This window comes from Vicia villosa, linkage group LG4 (genome assembly GCF_029867415.1).
Source record: "Vicia villosa cultivar HV-30 ecotype Madison, WI linkage group LG4, Vvil1.0, whole genome shotgun sequence".
Classification (NCBI taxonomy): domain Eukaryota; kingdom Viridiplantae; phylum Streptophyta; class Magnoliopsida; order Fabales; family Fabaceae; genus Vicia; species Vicia villosa.
In genome coordinates this window covers 13408099-13429188 of record NC_081183.1, presented here as the reverse complement: position 1 = coordinate 13429188, position 21090 = coordinate 13408099, and the positions used below count along the sequence as shown (strand labels likewise).

The 21090-nt window shown below is 31.7% G+C and overlaps 2 non-coding genes across 2 annotated transcripts; both read left to right on the top strand.

Annotated features, from left to right (window-relative positions):
* Positions 1–17530: 17530 nt before the first annotated feature.
* On the top strand, positions 17531–17660 carry LOC131600928 (small nucleolar RNA U19). The gene has a single exon (XR_009283531.1). It is a non-coding gene; the product is annotated as a small nucleolar RNA U19 (small nucleolar RNA).
* A 79-nt stretch (positions 17661–17739) lies between these two features.
* On the top strand, positions 17740–17825 carry LOC131600946 (small nucleolar RNA snoR138). The gene has a single exon (XR_009283548.1). It is a non-coding gene; the product is annotated as a small nucleolar RNA snoR138 (small nucleolar RNA).
* Positions 17826–21090: the final 3265 nt, after the last annotated feature.

Sequence of the window (21090 nt, the reverse complement as noted above, 5' to 3'; positions counted from 1 at the left end):
TCATTTGACCTCAGTTTTGGTTACACGAAAAACCATACTTTCTCTCTACATTCCTGATCAGTTTTCTATTGCCAGAAACAGATTTTTCTTCGAGAATTATCCCCACAAAGATTTCGTGAACCCAGTCAAGAATAGGGTCGAAATACTTTGTTCGGAAAGTGTACGAACACGATTCTTCGAAGTTATCCAGGATTATCATACCCGAATTTCTAACAATACACTCCATGTGACATGATCAGGAATCCATTCTTGAAATCCTGAATATTAAAACTTCTAAGGACTTTGTCTATGCATATACTTTAACTTAGGCAAGAAAATGTGTGATCTATCTCCATAGATCTATAATAATAATATATAGGTAATTTCACCGCAACCTTTCATGCAAAAGCAATTCTTTAGCCAAGTTTTAACCTATTGCAAATAGGGATGTCATTTTCAATTTGTCATTTATATATAACACTAAAAGTACAAATATGTTCCACCTTACCTTCATATAACCAATTTTTTTAAATTAAATATTTATTGACAAAAAATTAAATTGATGTCTACATTAGCCATTTAAAAACAAACGTGATAACTAAATTAACCAATAAAAGCGACAGGTATAAATATATTTACAATTTCAATAAATTTATTAACTAAAATAAGAACGTGTCAATATCCTCATATTAAAGTAGTCATTTCTTCATAAATAAACACCAAATTTCTTTAGGAAAGAAGCCATCATATATTATATATGTTTCCTCGCTCTCCTTCTCCCATCCATCCAAATGTGTGAAGCCAATTGGCATCCTTGGAGTCCTAAAAAAAAATGGTTGGGGCATCCTAGCATACCCAAAATAATAGTTAATTTTAATTTGTCTTGTCTCGCAATAACTATATAAAGTCACAAACAAATGCCCTTAATATTCACCCACTATCAATCCTTGTTTCTGAATACCAACTTTCTCAATTTCTGTACACAAAAGAAATTAAGAAAGTATCAAATTAAGTTTCAGAAATGGAGGCAATGAAGATAAACCAATTCTTTGTTGTTATGATGGTGGTGGCCATGATAATGGCAGCATCAACTGTTTCAGCTGAAGAAGCACCGGCTCCAAGTCCTACATCTGATGCTACAACCCTTTTTGTTCCAACAATAATTGCATCCTTTGTTGCTCTTGTTTCTGGACTTCTTTTTTAAATTTATAAAATAATTTATTGAATTGGTTTAGATTGTTATTGTGTATTAAATTATGTTTGATATTATTATGTAACACATTGATTCCTCACTTTAAATTAAGTTTAATGTGATTTTTGTTTGGATTCATGATGTATTTTCTTCTTTTTCTTCATGTTTATGATGATGTTAAGAGGCTTAATTCAAATTCCCACATAGAATTGAATTTTTATTGAACGTGTGGAATCTAAATATAATAAACATGAATGAACAGGAAAATTATAAAGTAGGAGAATAATTAATGAAAATAAGAAGTTGAATAGGTTTCAAAACTTGTGTATTATGAAATCTTAATTGTTAAATATTTGTGCGGTATGGAAAAATAATAATATACCATTTGTTGGGTGCCCTAAGTTATTCTTATATTTAAATAATATATTTCTCTCTCGTGCTTAAGCTTTTATAGTATTTGGCCTATTTAGTAGAAAGTTAAGGTTGTGTTTATTTTTAAAGTAGTGGCTGAATTAAATCACGATACAAGTAAAACAAAGATAACATTGAGACTAAAGGTTAGGGATTAAATTTTATCAATTATTTTTTTCATCCTTCTACAATTCTTCTTCTCATATGTTTCGTCTTTTCATCCTTCTTATCGGCTTCCTCTTCTATGACTTCAACAATATTATAATCATCCTCAATCAAACTGCATTACTCTTTTGTATTTGTCTGGGGTTAGCTCCAATTTTTTTTGAGATATCAGCTAACTATTTAGTTAATTGACCAACTTGCATATCAAGGATTTTTGTAGAGACTTTAGTGTTTTTCTAGATGACCATAAACATCTGCATAAACTAATTAAGTAAATCATTCAACTTTTACTATTGCAAAAATTACATTTAACAATAGTTGGAATAGGTATACAATCACACAGGTCTAGGCGTTGTTATGTAGCATGTTGTTGTTTATGTGGTACTTTCAATCACAGTCCTATGGTCGTTGTAGAAAACTGGAAAGCGCGCGTCATATAACAATGGTTAAGCCTAATAACCGTTGTGATATTGTTTATGAATAAATGTCAATTGTATCATACAAGAATGAGCAATGCACCATTTTTGAATTGATATCAAAATTAGTTGTATTAAGTACACAATTCTATTAAGTACATCAAAATATACGTAGAATGGAAGAATAAATTTGAACAACTCGAGGTAGGCAAATGATCTTTCCATCTTCTAAGAGAAGAGAAAGTGTATAGAGTTAAAGAACCAATAATGAGAAAACTAGCTTGACATGTGTGCATCTTTTGGTTTTTAAACTTCCAAGAGAAGAAGATGAAGAATCAGAAGGAACAATATAAAAGCAGAAGAACAAAAACACAAAAACAACTTCATTTAAAGGAATCAAAATTAGTTCTCCAACTCAAGCTACCAACAATGCTGAGAATGAAGATGTTGTTATTGTAGAGGGTGTTGTACTACAAAACCATCCTCGGAATTAAGATGTTGTTGTTGTACAGGTTGTTGTGCTGCAAAACCATACTCTGAATCATGAAGAGGAAAGAATTCGGAGAGCTCTCAAGTTAAGGAGAAGAAGAAGAAGAATTAGAAGGTTGAGAAGACAGGTGATTTTCTTCAACTCTAATGATGAGGATGAGGCAGACAATGATTGGTCAAACTTCTTCTCATCTAGAGGATTTAGATTTGATTATTAAGTCCTTCTGTAATGAAAATTTATGTAGGACACGAAATAAGAATTTACTTGCAAGACAAGTTGATGGAGAAAGGGAACACCAAAGATTGTTATTTGGTCCTATTTTACCGCGAGTAAGTATATATTAATTTTTGTTTTCATTTATAAATCAATTTTATCCATATTATTAATTATTCTAAATGTTTATACGGTCGACATTGCCAACAACTAGTAATATGTTCGAAGAAAAATACTTTAGTTGTGTTTTTCTCGTTGCACTCTGGACTGCTCGAAGTTGTGATTAACGTTTTGAATGGGTAAGTGGTATTATTTTAATTACTCATATTTAACTTTAAAATTAAATAGTTTTCATTCATGTTTAATTTTAACCGACATGTGTAGAGCGATGGAGGAATATAATGTGCGCAAAAGGAATCTTATTGGTAAAAGCCACTTTATGTTCACCCAAGAGTGAGTATATTCCTTGTGGTTTTTGATATTATATTATTTGTGTGTATTAGTGTGACATAAATAAATGAAAATTATTTGTAGTAGTGAAAACAACCCGATAGTTAGTCTTGTGGATACTATGTTATGAGATTTATGCTCCATATTGTCTCGAATGCATTACAAATGGATGGATGAAAAATTGGGTATTAGCTTAATCCATATATACACACACGTAAACTTATAAGTTAATGTTTTTGATTTTAGCTTATCATAATTTAAATTTTGTTCTAATTATAGGAGCTTAACACCCCAAAACCATACTCGAAAGAAGAAATTGATGACATTCGATCACGTTGGGCCAGTGTATTCTTATCTTGTTGTGAATCTTTGATGCAACAACAATAGTTTTTCTTGGTTGCTGCAATATTAGTTTGTATATGAATAGAGGTTTTGTCATTTTTTATGTACAAATGTGTGTATTATGTCTTGATGATGATAACATGTATATTTGTACATTTTATTTAAAATGATATGATATATTCCAATTATGTTACATATTATGTAGTTTAAGTGTAAAAATGATACATACAGGTTAATAGATTTATAATGATATGATATAGGCCAATGAAAGTGATCAAGTAAAAAAAATACACGCCAGTGAATTTGGTACAAATACAGCAAAAAAAAGAGATTAAACCCCTCGATTATCACATAAAAATAAGGTAACAGAATAAATTATTACCTCGTATTTTTTATAAAAAAACAAAAGGTTTATGACACGCACAAAAAAATTTAGAAAATAAAAATATGCAGTGTTTAAAACACCGAGGTGTTAAGTGCTAGCGTTTCATGACGCCCTTCGTTACCTAGCCTGGATAACTAAGGTTAAATGCATTTCACGACCGATGTTACAAGCGTTATTTGTAGTAGTGTTCATATCTTCATAGAATCTTCAAAGATCTCACGCTTGAATCAAATCTTCCAAAAATGCGAAACAAGGCACGCCACAATGTCGTACTAAAATGTCAAGATATTTTGTCAAACATCTTGCTAGAACACTTGTTTTAACAAAACGCGGCCAATCACAACACAACCAACCTAACAATCATCACAAAACACAAACTCTCTCATTCTCTTTCTTCTTGTATGAGTGTTGAGTGCACAACCTGACTCTTATACCATTTCGGTCAGCATTTTGCTCCCTATATATGGCATGTTCAGTGTACTAACTTGACGCCATATAATTTTATTTTTACATTGCATAATTAAATCATTCTATATAACATTATCATTTATTTATAATCACTTTAGGAAGCTTATTGTATGGGGACTGTTTGCTTTTTGTTTAGAGTAGTTGTTCTCGGTCCTTTTGGTTCTGGTGAGATGGTTGATAGTGCAGAGAAGATTATCCAATTATATTCACCCTCTTGATGCTGGAAGGGTTTCTTTTTTGTTTACTAACTTCGCTGATAAGGTGACATAATTGGAGTTGAGACATTTTTCTTCTTCTAGTTTTGCACTGGAAAATGACGTATTTATTATGACAAGACTTGATAGACGAGGAAACGTGATTGGGTTTGTTAGATTCAAAGGTTGCTAATTTAAGACTACTTGAAGTTTAATAGGATAAGGTTTTGTTAGGGGAGTTCAAGCTTAGGATTGACATACTTAAGTATAAAAGGTTTAATGGCAATGATGGAAGGAGGTTAGCTAGGCATGGTAAAGGAAAATTCTTTGAAGGAAGGGCTGCAGTAGGAATGAGTGTAGTTGGAGTACCTAGTAGTAAGTTGTTCTCAGAAGTCGTTACAGGAAAAGTGAAAAGCTTTGGTTTTGCTTCCATCCCCATGCCTCATACACCGTTGATGAGTGCTTCCTTTCATTCTAGCTAAGTTCTTGAGCTTTCTCCTTCCCAAGGCCAAGCTAGTTTCATCGCTGCTTGTTTGGTGGGGGCTTTGAAGTCTCATTTGAGTTCTAAGGTAGTTAAAGAAATACTTTAGATGAATGGTTGTTCCCATATCAAAATCACTTTAATGGGAGGGTTTGTTTCTCTCTTAAGGTCATCAGTAAAAGGTGCCTTTACTAACTTCTTAGCTAATGAAAAAGAATGGCAGTATCTTATCTTTGAATCTATTATACCTTAGAATTCATAAGATTCTTATGGAGAGAGGGTAATGTGGTTGAGGATGTTTGGGATTCCACTTCATGCTAAGGGAGAGGATTTCTTTTGGAGGTTAAGGAGTTTGTTCGGGATAAGGATTTAGATTGATCATAGAACCTTAGCCCAGACATCATAAGAGTTTAGAAAAGTGAAGATTTTAGCTTCTTTTCAAGCATTATTAATAAATATGTTCGTGTTCATTTGGTAAAGAAATCATTTCTTGTTACTTTTAGAGAAGAAGTGTTGCAATCAACGGCCTGGATTAAGGAGAAAGAGTTAAAAATATCCTCTAGATGGGTCATGGCGCCCTTCATTGGAGAAGGCGTTGGTAATGAAATTTTTAGTACTAAAGAAGGAAGTTTCTTCGTGGGGGAAAGGTTAAAGATGAAATGGTTTATGGAAAAGTTGGTCCCACCAAAGTAGTGACTTCATGTAAGGAAGTGGAACTAATCAACGTGTCTTCGTGGGGGTAACGTTGAAGAGGAGATAGATTATGGCAAAGTGGGTCCCACCGAAGTAGTTATTTCATGTGAGACAAATGGAATTGTTTAATTTTCTAATAGGTTTGATATATTGGAAGGATATATGATAGGTTAAGTTGGAATTGTTGGACATGGGACTTCACACGCAAGAGGGGTGATGAATTATGTGTTTCAGATAAATTTGATTTCGATAAACTTTTAAAATTATTTTCGGAGTTTTAAAGCATTTTAGAAAAGATTTGAAAGTAAGCAGCATAAATAAAATACGGAAAGTAAAAGTTACGGGAAGAAAGAAGACACAAGTAATTATACAGGTTTATTAAAAAATAACTTAGTCTTGTCCCCAAGATATGATCTTAAGAGTATCCAATAAAACTTAATAGCTTTTTGTAGGTTGAACTCTCGAATCCTTTTATACAAAGAAAATGAAATTTGTGGCTAATTTCCAACCAAAAAGGAAATAGGGAGATAATCATTTAGTCTTCCTTCCAAATGATGGATTGAAGTGGTTAGTCTTCTTTCCACAATAAACTTGATGCTATTATTCTTCAATCTTCAAACCAAAATTTTTCACTAGCTGATCATGAACACCTGGGAGAACTTTTAGCATCGTGTTGTGCTCACAAACTGAACCTTGATTTTTTTCGGGCTAACCAAGAACCTATGAGATTTGAATATCGAGCTGATCTCCAACATTAATAAGATTTTAACTTAGGGCTAAGCTTGAACCGAATGAAGACTTTTGAACTGGATAAATCTTCAAACTGAACCCGTGAGTTAGTAACATTTCTTCAACACATAAGTCTTCATCAGAATCCCACCTTCCAGTTAAGGTAGTTACAAGTTTAGTGGATTCATTCTTAGGTTCACTTTTAGAGGTATCATCATCTGACCCCAAAATAGGCAACCCCTTAACTCTAATGTGCCAAAAACCTTCACATTCATGACATTGAATTCCTTTAATTTGATTGGACTTCTCTTATGTTATGATTTTTCTCTAAGAGTAATAATTCTTTCTGATGTCAGATGAGATGTTCTTGACATTTGGTCTTGACTTCTTGTCTATTCTTGTCAGCACTTTGTTGAATTTACTCCTAGGTAGTACAATGGCATTTGACATTCCTTCATTAGTATCCAGGTCACATTGAACCTCTTCATCTTCAATGTTGGATACAAATACTATGCTCATGTTCTTATTTTCATATTTGTCACTAATAGCCAAGTTGGGCTTCTTCAATGGCTGTTACCTTCATGTCAAATCTCTTAGGTAAAGATCTAATAATTTTTCTAACCATTTTTTCTTCTGACATCTTTTATCCTAAGGCACTAGATGAATTTTCTATTTTAAGAATATTCATGTGAAAGTCCTGAATGCTCTTATCATCTTTCATCTTTAGATTCTCGAATCCGATAGTGAGAAGTTGGAGTCTATACATCTTTACTTTAGATGTATCTTCATGAGTGGTTTTGAGAATTTCCTGAGCATCTTTGGCCATAGTACATGTGTTTATTAACCTGAATATGTTTTTTTCAACTCCATTAAATAGGGAATTCAAAGCTTTGGAATTTTCAAGAGCAAGTTCATCTTCTTCCTTGGACCATTCCTCTTCTAGATTTTCATATGTGTTCCTATATTTGTCCTCCACCATAGGGTGCTCCTAATCTTTGATAACAACTTTCTAGGTTTTGCTATCCATTAGAAAAGCCACCATACGCGCCTTCTAGTAGTCATAATTGGTCTCATCCAAAGCATGTGGTCTGTTAGTATTTCCTTCTTCCTTTTCCATAGTACCATAAATATCTTCCATAGGGTTCACCCAAAACAGAACATGGTGCATGCTCTGATGTCAATCAAAATTCTAGTACCCAGATATCAGATGTCGAACCAGATGTCACGTCACTAATATCATATCAGTCACAAAAACAAGAATAATTATGCAAGTAAGATAAATTGCTTAAATTAAATAACACGGATAATTGTTAACCCAATTCGGTGCAACATCACCTACTCAGGGGCATCCAAGCCAAGGAGAAAATCCACTAAAATAGTATTAGTTTGAAGCCTAAGTAAACAACCTCTGATTTACAATCTTCTCACCTAATCATTACCCTTGCAATTTCTATCTAAGACACTCATAAATATGAGACCCCTCTCACTTCCCTTCAATCATACAATTTGTGATAAACAACAATGACAATCGAATGATAGAAGACACACTTCCAAGACACACAATTCAATCTTGATTAAAATCTTATCAGTGATTGAAAGTTACAACTCAAACTCAGTCCAACTCTAATATCAAGATGATAATAAAGTGGCACACCATAAACAATGAACAAACTAAAACCTTAAAGACTCTTCAATATGCACGGCTTAGTTATTGATTTAGGTTTATATCATTCTTTTAAATAGAAAATGAAAAGCATGGGCTTTAGTCTCTTCATTCAAATGAAATGCATATCCAAAACAGCAGCTGCAAATCTTTTTCATAATCTTCTGCACAAAAATAGGAACAAACATCACATGTTTCATGAAATGTCTCAACATCCTATTTTATGAAACAAGTGAACAACTGGAATAGAAATAGTTATTCCAAAATTAACCCTTCTTGCATTGCAAAAATATGTGAGATAAAATAGTAGAGAATCTCTCATTAAATAAACCAAATCTTTCAAGAAGTAAAAATGCAGCTTGCTACGATGTCTGATAAATATGTCACGACATCATGCTCAACATCTTGCTGTGATACATATTTTACCAAAATTGTTGTCAATCATAAAATCACAGAACTAACAAGAGGGCTTTAGGTTGTCTGTGGTGTTAGAGCAAGCTCACGCAAGGATGGTTAGATGTTATATATATGATGTTTTATAAGTGAATTGAATGCCCACTCTCAACCTTGTGGTGAGGTATTTATAGGAACCACTTGGGCTATAGTCTTAAAACGCATGAAGCAATAACTGCCATTTCCTCCTTCAAGAGGTATTCCTCCTACAATATTGGGGAACTAGACCTTCTTTGTTGATTTCTCCTTTTAGTATCATTACTGAGTATTGACACATCATTTCAAGTCGCCATAGATGGGCGGGTATTTCCATAAATTGGCGATATAACCAGGAAATGGACACACACAATAATAGGTATGCGACTAACGCCTTTTTATTGGTCGATGAGTATTATCTGCAGAATCTTGGTAACATGTGCCTCCTCTTATATATCCTTCGCAAATACAAGTACACTATCCTTCCAAAGAGTTTGACTTCTTTTTTCGTCGATCTTATTCGAGATGACGATTCCCCCTTGGAGATAGGTGGTTTCAGGCATATTTCTCTCCTTAGTTCTTTATATAGGTTTGTGGCTAAAGTCTTGCTGGATAGGTTGGCAACGGTTATGGATTTTTTTTTACTTCTATAGAGTAATCAACCTTTATTAAGGGGAGTTATTTGCTGGATGAAGTGGTTGCTTTTAGTGAAGTGGCTGATCTGGCTAAAGTATCCAAGAGGCAGTACTTAGTTTTAAAAGTGAATTTTGAGAAGGCTTATGACCTGATTAGTTGGTCGTTCTTGGACAATATGTTAAGAAGGTTTAGATTTGTTGAGAGGTGGTGGGCTTAGATCACATATTGTGTCTTCTCAGTAGCCTTTTTGGTTTTAGTTAATAGACGCCCTACGTAGGAGGTTTGAATCCAAAGAGGTATCAACAAGGGGGCCCTCAGGAGCCTTTTCTCTTCCTATTAGTGGCGGAGGGTCTTAGTGCCTCTTTGAAGAAGGCCATTTCTCTAGGTGTGTTCTTTTGAATTTAGTCTTGAACTCGATTTCTTTTTTCCTTTATTTCATGAAGATATTGGTTAAAGTAAGAAAGAAGTTAGTTGGGATGCAAAGGAGTTTCCTTTGGGAATACTCAAAATAAGGGGTATTTGGTAGCCAGGGTGAAGGAGGTATGCGTGAAAGCCTTAGAAGAAAGGTGGTTTAGGGGATAAGGATCTTAATTTAGTGAATTTGGCTTTGTTTAGTAAGTATAAGTGGAGTGTTCTTGGGGAGAGTTGGTACCTTTGGGAGAATATAGTCTCTTCCCGATATGGAGCTCATGTGAGTGATACCCTGATGGGCGTTTGTGTGGATTGTTTAAGGAAGGATTCTTATTGATGGAAAGGGGTCTATCTCTTCTAGGTTCTACATCAGATCAATAGGTATATTGGTTTGTTTCTTGTTCTGAGGTGGTTGAGGATGGCTTAAAAACTAGGTTTTAGAATGATGTTTAAGTTGGGAACACTCCATTGTATGCTTTATTTTAGAGTATGTTCCTCATCTTAGAGCAAAATTCTCTTTAGGTAGGGTTAATGGGGAATTGGGTTGGTGATGTTTGGGTTTGGGAATATAGGTGGAGGCGTTCACTCCTTATGTGGAAATGGATATGATCACTTGATTCTAGGGTTAGATATGAAGACCTTCTAAAGTGGTGATCTTTTCTTGGCAGATGTTACAAGTTAGATTGTTTAATATGCAGAATTTTCCTAGACACTAAATTATGTGTGTATCAATTGGTGAAGGGTGTGTGGTATGTCTAGGTCATTTCAAGTATGTGGATCACTTGTTTGTTCACTATGGAGTTGTTTCCTTGCTCTAATACATGGTGTTTAGGTTGGTGGGCATGTCTATCGCGCTTTCGCGCTCGATATTAGAGGTTCTCGAGGTTTTTCAGGGTCTTGGTTAGGGAAAGAAGTTATGTTTAGGTTTTGTTTTGATTTAGCATGTTGTAGTCTAGATTATTTGAAAGATGCATGATAAATTTATTTATTTTCTAGGAAATAGGGGCAATTTATCACTTGATGACTTTGATTATTGGTTTGACTTGGCTGTGGGTTCTTGTCCATGCTCTGGTTGTAGTATTTTCTTTGTTTGATTGGGACAGAAGCTCACTCTAATGCCTTAGTTATTATGAGAGTGTTGTATGGCTAGTTGTCATCTTCTGCTCTTTTAGGTGGTTATGCTTACTTTCTGCGAGTGAGGTGTCTGTGTTTTGATATAGTCTTCTATCTTGGATCGATAGAGTTTTCTCTACTGTGTTTATAGATTTGTTTTTCATTTTTTAGTAATTATGATTTATTGGCCTCTCCTAATTCGGACTTTTATTTTATTGGCTTTTTAGTGCATTGTTAGTGCTCTTAATTACTCCCTCAGTTCATTTTTAAGTGTCGTTTTAGAAGAATTTGTTTGTTCCTATTTAAGTGTCGTTTTATAATTTAATGTTATAATTTGTCATTTATACCCTTATTTTCTCAATAACTCCACCTCAAAATTTTCAATTAGTTATTGGAAAAAGAGAGTGTATGATTGAATTTATTTTGAAAAGAGAAAAATAAATAAGGGTATAATAAGAAAAGTAACTCTAATAATCCACTATCTTGGTTAAAGAGCTTTTTGCTAAAACTACACTTAAAAAGGAACGCAGGGAGTATATCTTTTAATTTTTTTTCTTTTCTTTAATGCCTTGCTATTAAAAAATATGATAATTTAGTATTTTTTTTTTTTTGAAAATAGTGCATCATAATTAAACTAAAAAATATCATTCACAATTAAACTAACTTTCTAAAAACAAATTTGATGATCAAAGTAACTCATAAAAATATATATATTTACATTTTATATACATTTTATAATTATAGTGATAACATCTCACATATCTAGATATCACAATAGTTCTTAATCAAACATAAACCACCCAAACTTATTTCCCCCCTCTCTCATCCATCCATAATCCAATTGGCATCCTTAAAATATCAAAAACAAATAGTTGGAACAGCCTAGCCTCCCAAAATAATTGTTTATTTTAATCTTTCCTCCTCTTGCAACAACTATATAAAGTCACAAACACATCCTTATTGTTCACCCACTACCAATCCTTGTTTCTAAATACCAACTTTCTCAATTTCTTTTTACAAAAGAAATTAAGAAAATATCAAATTTAATTCAAAAATGGAGGCATTGAAGATAAACCAATTCTTTGTTGCTATAGTGGTGGTTGCCATGGTGATGGCAGCATCAAGTGTTTCAGCTCAAGAAGCACCAGCTCCAAGTCCTACATCTGATGCTACAACCCTCTTTGTGCCAACAATAATGGCTTCCTTTGTTGCTCTTGTTTTTGGATTTGTTTTCTAAATTTATGAAACATGGTTATTTACCATAACAATTCTTTAAAGGATTGATTTAATTTGTATTGTTATTGTGTATTAAATTACTATTCATATTATTATGTAATACATTGGATGATGTAACATTAATGTGATTTTTGTTTGGTTTCATGATTTATTTTCTTACATATTCATTTTCTTTTTCTTTGTGATGATGATGATAATAATTAAGAGGATTATTACAATTTTCCAATCAAGAAATTTAATTCTGAATTTGTAGAATTCAGATATATATATATATATATATATATATATATATATATATATATATATATATATATATATATATATATATATATATATATATATATATATATATATATATATATATATAATCGACAGGAATGAGAGGGGACATTGAAAAGTAGGAGAAATCACTAATGAAAATGGGAAAAATGAATAGGATTCAAAACTTGTGCATCATGATTGGTAAATATGGTTTCTTAGTTTTTAAATGATGTGTTACATTATATATGTGTCCTTAATTGGCATGAGCTGTTTGGAATTATCACATCTGCTATGTTTGACCTGGGACATACATAGCAATAATGTATCTTAGCAAAAGTTGGCAACAATAATTTGTAAGCAATAGTCCCTATGTGTTCGATTATCAGCCTCAACCAAAGACTAATTAAAATGTATATGATTAATGGTTGCATACATTTCACAAGAAAAATATTTTGTTATTAAATTTTATATAGTTACTCTTGTTATTTTATTTTTTTGGTTTTATTGTAAAAATTGAAAGGTTTAATTATATCAAAGAAAATTGATATGTGTAGACGAACAACAATGACAATCAAGATGACAATTAATAAAAATAACTATATACAAAAAAGACAGAAATTTAACTTGACAGAAAAAGATAAAATAAAAATAAGAAATATAATAACATTTTTTTATCCAGTTCGATAAAATGATTTATTCTTTAAAAGAAAACAACTCTTCAATTCACTATATTTTATGAAGTTGTTAAAATAAATTACAAATGAGTTACAAGATAATAGTCATCAAAGTTTTCAAAAACAAACCTTATTTTTGGCTGTCTCTCACGTAAGCGATATTGCTATTCTGACGGATTTTTGTTTTTTTCCAAAATATGTAGCGGGAATCTATAAAAAAAATAAAAACTCCCGCAAAATAATGATGAACAATACATTTTTTTATGACTAGTGAAAATAAAAAGCGGCGTTGTTTTATGGGGGTTCAAAACCCCGCAATTGTTTTGCAAATACACATAAAAGAGGTCTCTCACATGAGAGACCTATGAAGTTCATGCATCGTAGACGGCGCCCTTATTTTCTACCAAGGTATTTTCTAATCTCTTTAACTCTTTATATATGAATCACACAAGTCCAATGTGTTTAGAAGTGTTTTTCAATCTCATTAGATACCTCCAAAGATTTTCCTTAACCATTGCTTCTCTAAAGGTGTTTTGATACCATGAATGATAGAGATACATATTTATAACTATTGAAACCCAACACATCCAAAATAAGCCTAAAACATATCCCATTAACGAAGAGATCGACATAATGAAACGAAGAAGTCCAAACCACATGAATTGAGAAAATCAAACAGGATGACCAAACACCCGAACACCATGGACCTACTTGAACCGTCGTACAACGCCCATCCTCCTTCGATTTGGAGCGTTCACCTCCTGTCGCTGCTAACCACCTCCGCATGCCACCTCCTGTCAATTATTTTGAAATATGTTTTTTTTCTCTCTTCACCACCTAATATTTTAAGACATGCTTCAACAATCTCCGCCTTGACTTGAAACTATGAATGCCAATTTAACCATCAATCACCTTGCCACTCTCTACCATGTTGAATCACTATTCAACAACATTGATCAAGTTCAAACTACGCTTGAACCTTGATTTTGTCAATTGCATCCACTTGCTTTCAATCATCTTTTTCTAATTCAATAGTCTAACAAGTCCACAAGCATGACTCTTCAACCATATTTGACTCCTCCTATTTTTAGATGTCTCCCTCTAAAGGTCTTTTTTTATAGTGTTGTGACCCTTCAACCACAATAAAAACCTAACTATTAGTAACTGCATAATTGTCCCTTTGAGATTGTACAATCTCTCTCCTTACCTTATCACGAATCAAATGATAATTAGAGGCCTTTATAACCATTCCATCATTACTATTAGTATCCATAATAGGAACATCCACCTCAAATTATATCTTATTCGCCATAAGTTCGAAAAACTTGATCCCTTAGTCTTTACGCTTATTTATATGATAAGGTCTTGCTAAAGTAATACATCGTTAATTGATGAGCTTTCATCTTCTAGATTTCACTTCCAACAACTCATAGCCATTCCTACCTCTTAGATAACCATTGAAGATGTAATCCAAAATTAAACCATTAAGTTGAAGTAGCTTGATTTGTACAATAGAAGTTTTTTTAACAATCTTCAAAATATAGTAGGTTACAATATTCCTACTCAAAACCTCCATAATGTTTAGAAGTAAATTCTGGTAAATGAACACCTGACAACTAGGTAAGCTTCTTTGGCACCAACCTTATTCCAAAAACTCAATAAAAACTCAGTGGTCACATGCATTTCTATCTCTTGTTTTATGCAAGAACTCATTAGAGTGCTTTGAAACAACATATGTGTTAGACGAAAGCAAATCATTTAAAGGGGGTAAATATATCCCAAATTAAAAATAATCTTTTAAAAAATATTTTTAAAAAATATGTGAACTATGGCAAGCGGAATCACCCGGATCAACTATCGTCTGATCCAAACCGTTATCGAAAAGCTCGAATATGCGTTAAACCAATGTTATATGTAATGATAATGATAAGCTACAATGACAATATTATTTCCAAAAATAATACGTTTGAATATAATCACAATAGTACTGTGTTTCCAATGAAATACTAAAACAACAAACACAAAGAAACAAATTATCAAACACTTTGTGTGCAATAGATGTTGGTCAGATTTTTCTTATTGCTTCGTTGATTTCAAAAACCAATTACAATCTTATGGATTGTAATCAACTCAACAAAACAATTTTGAATTTACAATTTTTTTATCTAAACGTGTTGATTGTACAATCAGCGAATTCAACAATTTGCTATTGAAAATAAATGAGAGAGAGGACACATGGATTTGTTTAGGTAGTTTACCAATCGTCCCCGCTATGACTATGTCTGCCCCCAATTTCAAATGGAAATGAGATATCAATCTTACTTTGCAAAAACTTATTTACAAGAGAAAAGTAGTAATATAACCCTACAAACCCATTATTTGATGTTGATTCTAACTCTCTCTCTCTCTTTCCTTGATCTTGAGCTAGATCAAGTAATCCGGTAATACCAATTGGTCTTCCGGTTACCGCTACTTCTTTGACTGAACCACCGTTCTTCAAAGCTTTCACTCGCCTAAATCCAATTGCAAATTATCGTGACCCAAGATTTCCAAACAATCCTCCGGTTACCTTTACTTCTTCGACATAACCACCTTCTCCGAAGCTTTCACTCGGCTGAATTCGAATTGCGAAATCTTGTGCAAACCCCCAAATCAACACCTTGATCTTGGAGGATAAACTCTAACTGGTTTTTTCCAATGAAATCCCTAAAGAAACTCAACCCAATTTACAATTCAACAACCTAAATTGGACGTTATCAACTTTGAATCTAGATGACACCTAAAAAGAATGATTATGGGTAATTGTTGTGTTTATGCATAGATGAGAGATTGAAGATGAAAAGAACTTTATTTGTATGTTTATGGTTTCATCAAATGGGAAATGATGCATGTATGATATATATATATATATATATATATATATATATATATATATATATATATATATATATATATATATATATATATATATATATATATATATATATATATATATATATATATATATATATATATATATATGTGTGTGTGTGTGTGTGTGCGCGCGCGCGTGCAAATTGGGGGCAAAAAAAACTAGAAGTTTAGAAAAGTGTGGAATTTCAATTTTTTTGAAGCATGTGTCGACACACGTAAGTCATGAGTTGACTCATTTTGAAGCATGTTTCGACCTATATAGGTTATGTGTTGGCTCGTGCATTAAAGACCCTATAGGCTTTAAAAATCATCTGCATTCGTCGACTCATAAGTCGTACGTGTCAAGTCACAAGAATTTTTTTCTTCTATTGTCAACCTAAAAGCCATCATGTGTTGACTCATGCAAACATAAGCTACATGCTTTAAAAAGCATCCACATGCGTCGACTCATAACACGTATGTATCGACACATAGACTTGTTCTTCACATAAAATCTTGTTTTCAGTGCATAAAACCTTTTTTGTAAACACATTCTTAGTTTCCTAATACTAAGATGCACATTAAGAATTAGAGAATATTGTCCAATATACAGAAAGGCTAAAGTTGTCATAGTTTTGTCATCACATAAAACACCTTCAATGGGAAAATGCAATCACATACTCCCCCTTTTTGATGATGGCAAAACTTGCGATGATGCATTTCGTGTCTTCGTGAAGGCTCCCCTGAATGTGTGTATCCCAACTTCTTCTTACAGATGCTTCTCCCTATTAGACAATATCAAAAACAGGCAAAGCAAGCCATGAGAAGTATCTTATATCACACATATACTAATATATGACAAAAAACATTTGCAAAGAGATAATGTGCACTCACATATTTGTGCCTTATGCGGGGTCTGTTGGATAAATTCCAACCATTCAATGAGTGCGGTGCCTAACTTTAGTGCGATACTCTTTAACGAGAGTACACTTATTCATCAATTTAGATGATCAAATTTTCGAATTGAAGCTTTGTATTCATTGAATTAGTTGGCCGATCCTAAACAATTTTCTTACCTTATGTACATAGTACACAAATAAAAATTTTCTTATTACCATTTTTGTTTTATAAAATACACTATGTTCCAAAAAATCAATATATTAAATTTTTTTTTTCCTAAAACATATTTAATCTTACCGAAAAGCCATATATTTTAGAAAATTTAATAAAAAATTAAAGAAAATAAAATTATAGCAATGTAAAATATAATTTTTTAGATGTTAGTTAAATTTAGATAGAGTAATACATATGGGCTTATTGGGCTCACAACCTCACCAGCCCATTCTCCATTCTTTAAATCCCCACCAGCAGTAATCAGCAAACCCTAAGTTCAGTTTCTCAGCCGCATCTCCCTTCTTCTAGATCTCTCCATTTCATCTTATAAATATCATTTTCAATTCCAATCCCCTCAAATTTTTCACACACAAAATCAATCAATCATAATCTGTATTCATCTCAACAGCTTCTGTTTTTTTTTTTTTTCAATTATTTATTTTGTAGATTTATCCATGCCTCTTTGAGTAGTCTTATGAAAACTTCAATTTCATATTCGACTTAGTTAGGAGGCAGAAATTAAAAGAAATCTAATGTTTATTAGTTTTTCACTCATAGATAGGCATATTGAAGATTCAATTCTGTTCTTCATATCAGTTTTTCTTCAAACAGCCTTTCATATTTTTCCTCCAATTTTACACTAATTTTAATCTAATTTTTCACTTTATGATTTTAATTTAATTTTTGTTATTTTATCTTAACTTACGCCTTCGAATAATTAAACGACTATATTTTATATATAAATGTTGTTTAGTTCAGACAAAGGCGAATATCAAATATTATATATCTGAAGTTTTATTTTCTTTGAGTGTATGAATTTTTTTTTATAGTTTCATACATATAAATATTCAGATATTCATTTTTTAATTTAATTTTTAATTTCAATTTTGCAGCCTTCTCAAACAGCTGAAAGATCTTATGTTATAGGTTTTTCGGTTCGCACGGAGGCTAAAATTAAAAGGGTTTTTATCCTCTGAAACTTTTTGTATTTTTGAAAAGAAAAGAACAGTTTTATTGTGATTGTTCTTTTCTCTTCTAGTTTCAGATATTGCATTTTATTTTTATATTTTAATGCGTGAATATTTTTCTGATTTAGCTTTTTGTATTGAGATGTTTTATTTATGGATCATAATTATATAGATGTTAATTTTATTTTAAAAGATAAAAATAAAGTTAAACTGATGATATTTATTATTTATATAAAATAACATTCATATTCATTTTATTTTATTATAAATGACATTATTAACACTTTTATTAATAGATTTTACTAAAATAAATGGATCTCTTTAGAGAGGAAAACGTAAAAGTAAAAGCATTTATGTTCAAGTTTATAAAAATAACTTAAACTAAAAAATTTATTTAAAAAAATTTCATAACTTTTTTAAAATTATTATTTTAAAACAAAAAACATGCCATTATATTTTCTTTGTAATTTTTTTGAAAAAGAAAAAGTTTTTTCAATTTTATTGGATTTTAAATTTTTTTGAAAAAGAAAAAGGTTTTTCAATTTTCTTGGATTTTAAATTTTAAAGCCAATTGAAGTATACTTGTTTTTCAATTTCATTGGATTTTAAATTTTGTTTTTCAATTTCATTGGATTTTAAATTTTGAAGGCAGAGGATTGGGGGTTTGAAAATGGAAGAGAGGATTGTTTTGAAGATTTGTTCTCAAATAAAGAAACAAAATAAGAACAATAATTAATAAGTAAAGAGATTAACAGTTAATATGTTAATACAATTTTTTTTTTTAATTTGCTCACCTAGTATACGTGAAATTGAAAATATGTTAAAATATGTTAATACTGGATAGTTTTATTTTTTCAATAGCCGGTTTGAAAATGGAAGAGAGGATTGTTTTGAAGATTTGTTCTCAAATAAAGAAACAAAATAAGAACAATAATTAATAAGTAAAGAGATTAACAGTTAATATGTTAATACAATTTTTTTTTTTAATTTGCTCACCTAGTATACGTGAAATTGAAAATATGTTAAAATATGTTAATACTGGATAGTTTTATTTTTTCAATAGCCAAAAGATCTATTAAACAGGTGTAGGAAATCTAATAAGTTAATATACAAAATAACTTTCTTAAATACCACCAAGATTAACAAAAAAAATATCTTGCGCTTAGTATTGACATTATAATATATATTTTGTTTTTTCAACAAAAAAACATACCATGCTAACTTCTATCGTCAATCCCCTCAATCATCATCGTAGAAAAACTTATGAGTGAACACAAAACAAAATATCAAACTCTTATAACACCATGATATTAGAGAGACTCACAATAGACAAGACTGCACAAACTCTAATATAAACTATAATGTAAGTTCCACAGTGCACTCTAGAAAATACTCCACAATCTTTTCCATAAAAATAGGGTTTTAATCATTAGTTTTCTAAATATTCTCCATATTTAGAAACCAATCAAATATCTTGAAAATAGAGACAATCTGTTATCCCTAAATCAAGTGCCACAAAGGATTACATAATATTCCAAAATATTATGCACCTGTACATAAAACCGACTTCAACAGATCTAGCTGTAACTCAACACACACAATGTCGAATGGATCCTACATATAACATCTTTCTCAACATGTCTTCTTCAATTGAAGTGAATAGAACATCTTGTTCAGCATGTTCCCATAAGTTAGTTTTACCAAACATAATGCCAATCATAATCCAGAGAACTTAAAAAAAATCATGAAAAGACATAACACACCTATCATATTTGTTATACACACTCTTATCTACTTCTACAATACGCCCTCCTTAGACCACCCTCAAAGACAATCGTAGAAGCAGTGTTCAACGTCTTCTAATCCACTCAGATTGAAAAATTATCTCCTTTGCCTTGCAAAGCACAATAAGTGGAATTTCTATTATGAAGAAAATTGTTAGCATAAAAAAGACAAGTATGAAGAAATACCACTATAATCAAACACGCCAATGACATATGTTTAAATTTCAAATAAATAAGAAACCCATTCTCTAGAAACCCTAAGTGTCTCAATTGCTACCATATTTAGTTTTGAAAGAAATTTTTAGAAAACTTGCCTTTCTATCATGCTTCACAAGGAGCATCTGAAGTAAACCAGCTTATGTAAGTCTCTGACTAACTCAAGTTTGTTCAGCTGAGATATCCTTCTCATGCTAATATGACCCAAGTGTCTATGCCACACTCACTGCTTTTCATTTACATACATAAAGCATTTTACATCTTGATTCTTAAGATCATAAAGCTTAGTTTTCTAAATATTATTTCTCCTATTTCTAGTGGAGAGAAGTGTGCCATTTATCTAACTAACAGCCATACATGCTTTCTGGTTAAAAATAATTCCATAACCATTGTTACTTAATTGACTTATGGATAACAAGTTACGCATTAATCCCTCAACATAAAGTACATTAGAAATAGAAGGAATATATCCATTACCAACTGTTCCATATCCTTTGATTCTTCCTTTCATGTTTCCTTCGAAACCTACGTATCAAACATCTATAAGTTCCAGGTTTTGGAACATATATGCTTTCTTCCCGTCATGTGTCGCAAGCATCCAAAATTCAGGTACCACGACCAGTGTTTTGACTCTGGTACATAGGATATCTGCAACATACACTATTTTATCTTTTGGTACCCATAGTCTTTTGGGTCATTTTAAATTAGTTTTCCTAGATTTTCTGATAAACTTAGGTTTTTGTGCAGCATTAAATTTTTGCGAGTGTGCTTGTGTGAAATGATAAGCGAAGGAAGATAAAAGTTGGTTTTCTTGAAGTGATTTCTGATCATCATTGTCAGAATTGTAACTACTTCCTCTCTTTCCATTTTGACTAACACCATAGATCATTAAAGGCATTTTGCTTCTATCTATGCCGTTATTCAAGAATTTCTAAAAAGTCTTGTCATATTTATAAAAGACAGTTTCAGAAGATGGAGGAGCTTAAGAAAGAGTTTCTTCAAATTTTGAATATTTTTTGTTAAGAAAATTATTTTCTTTTTCTAAAATAAAAATATTTCCTTTCTATTTAGAAACTTCTTTCTCTA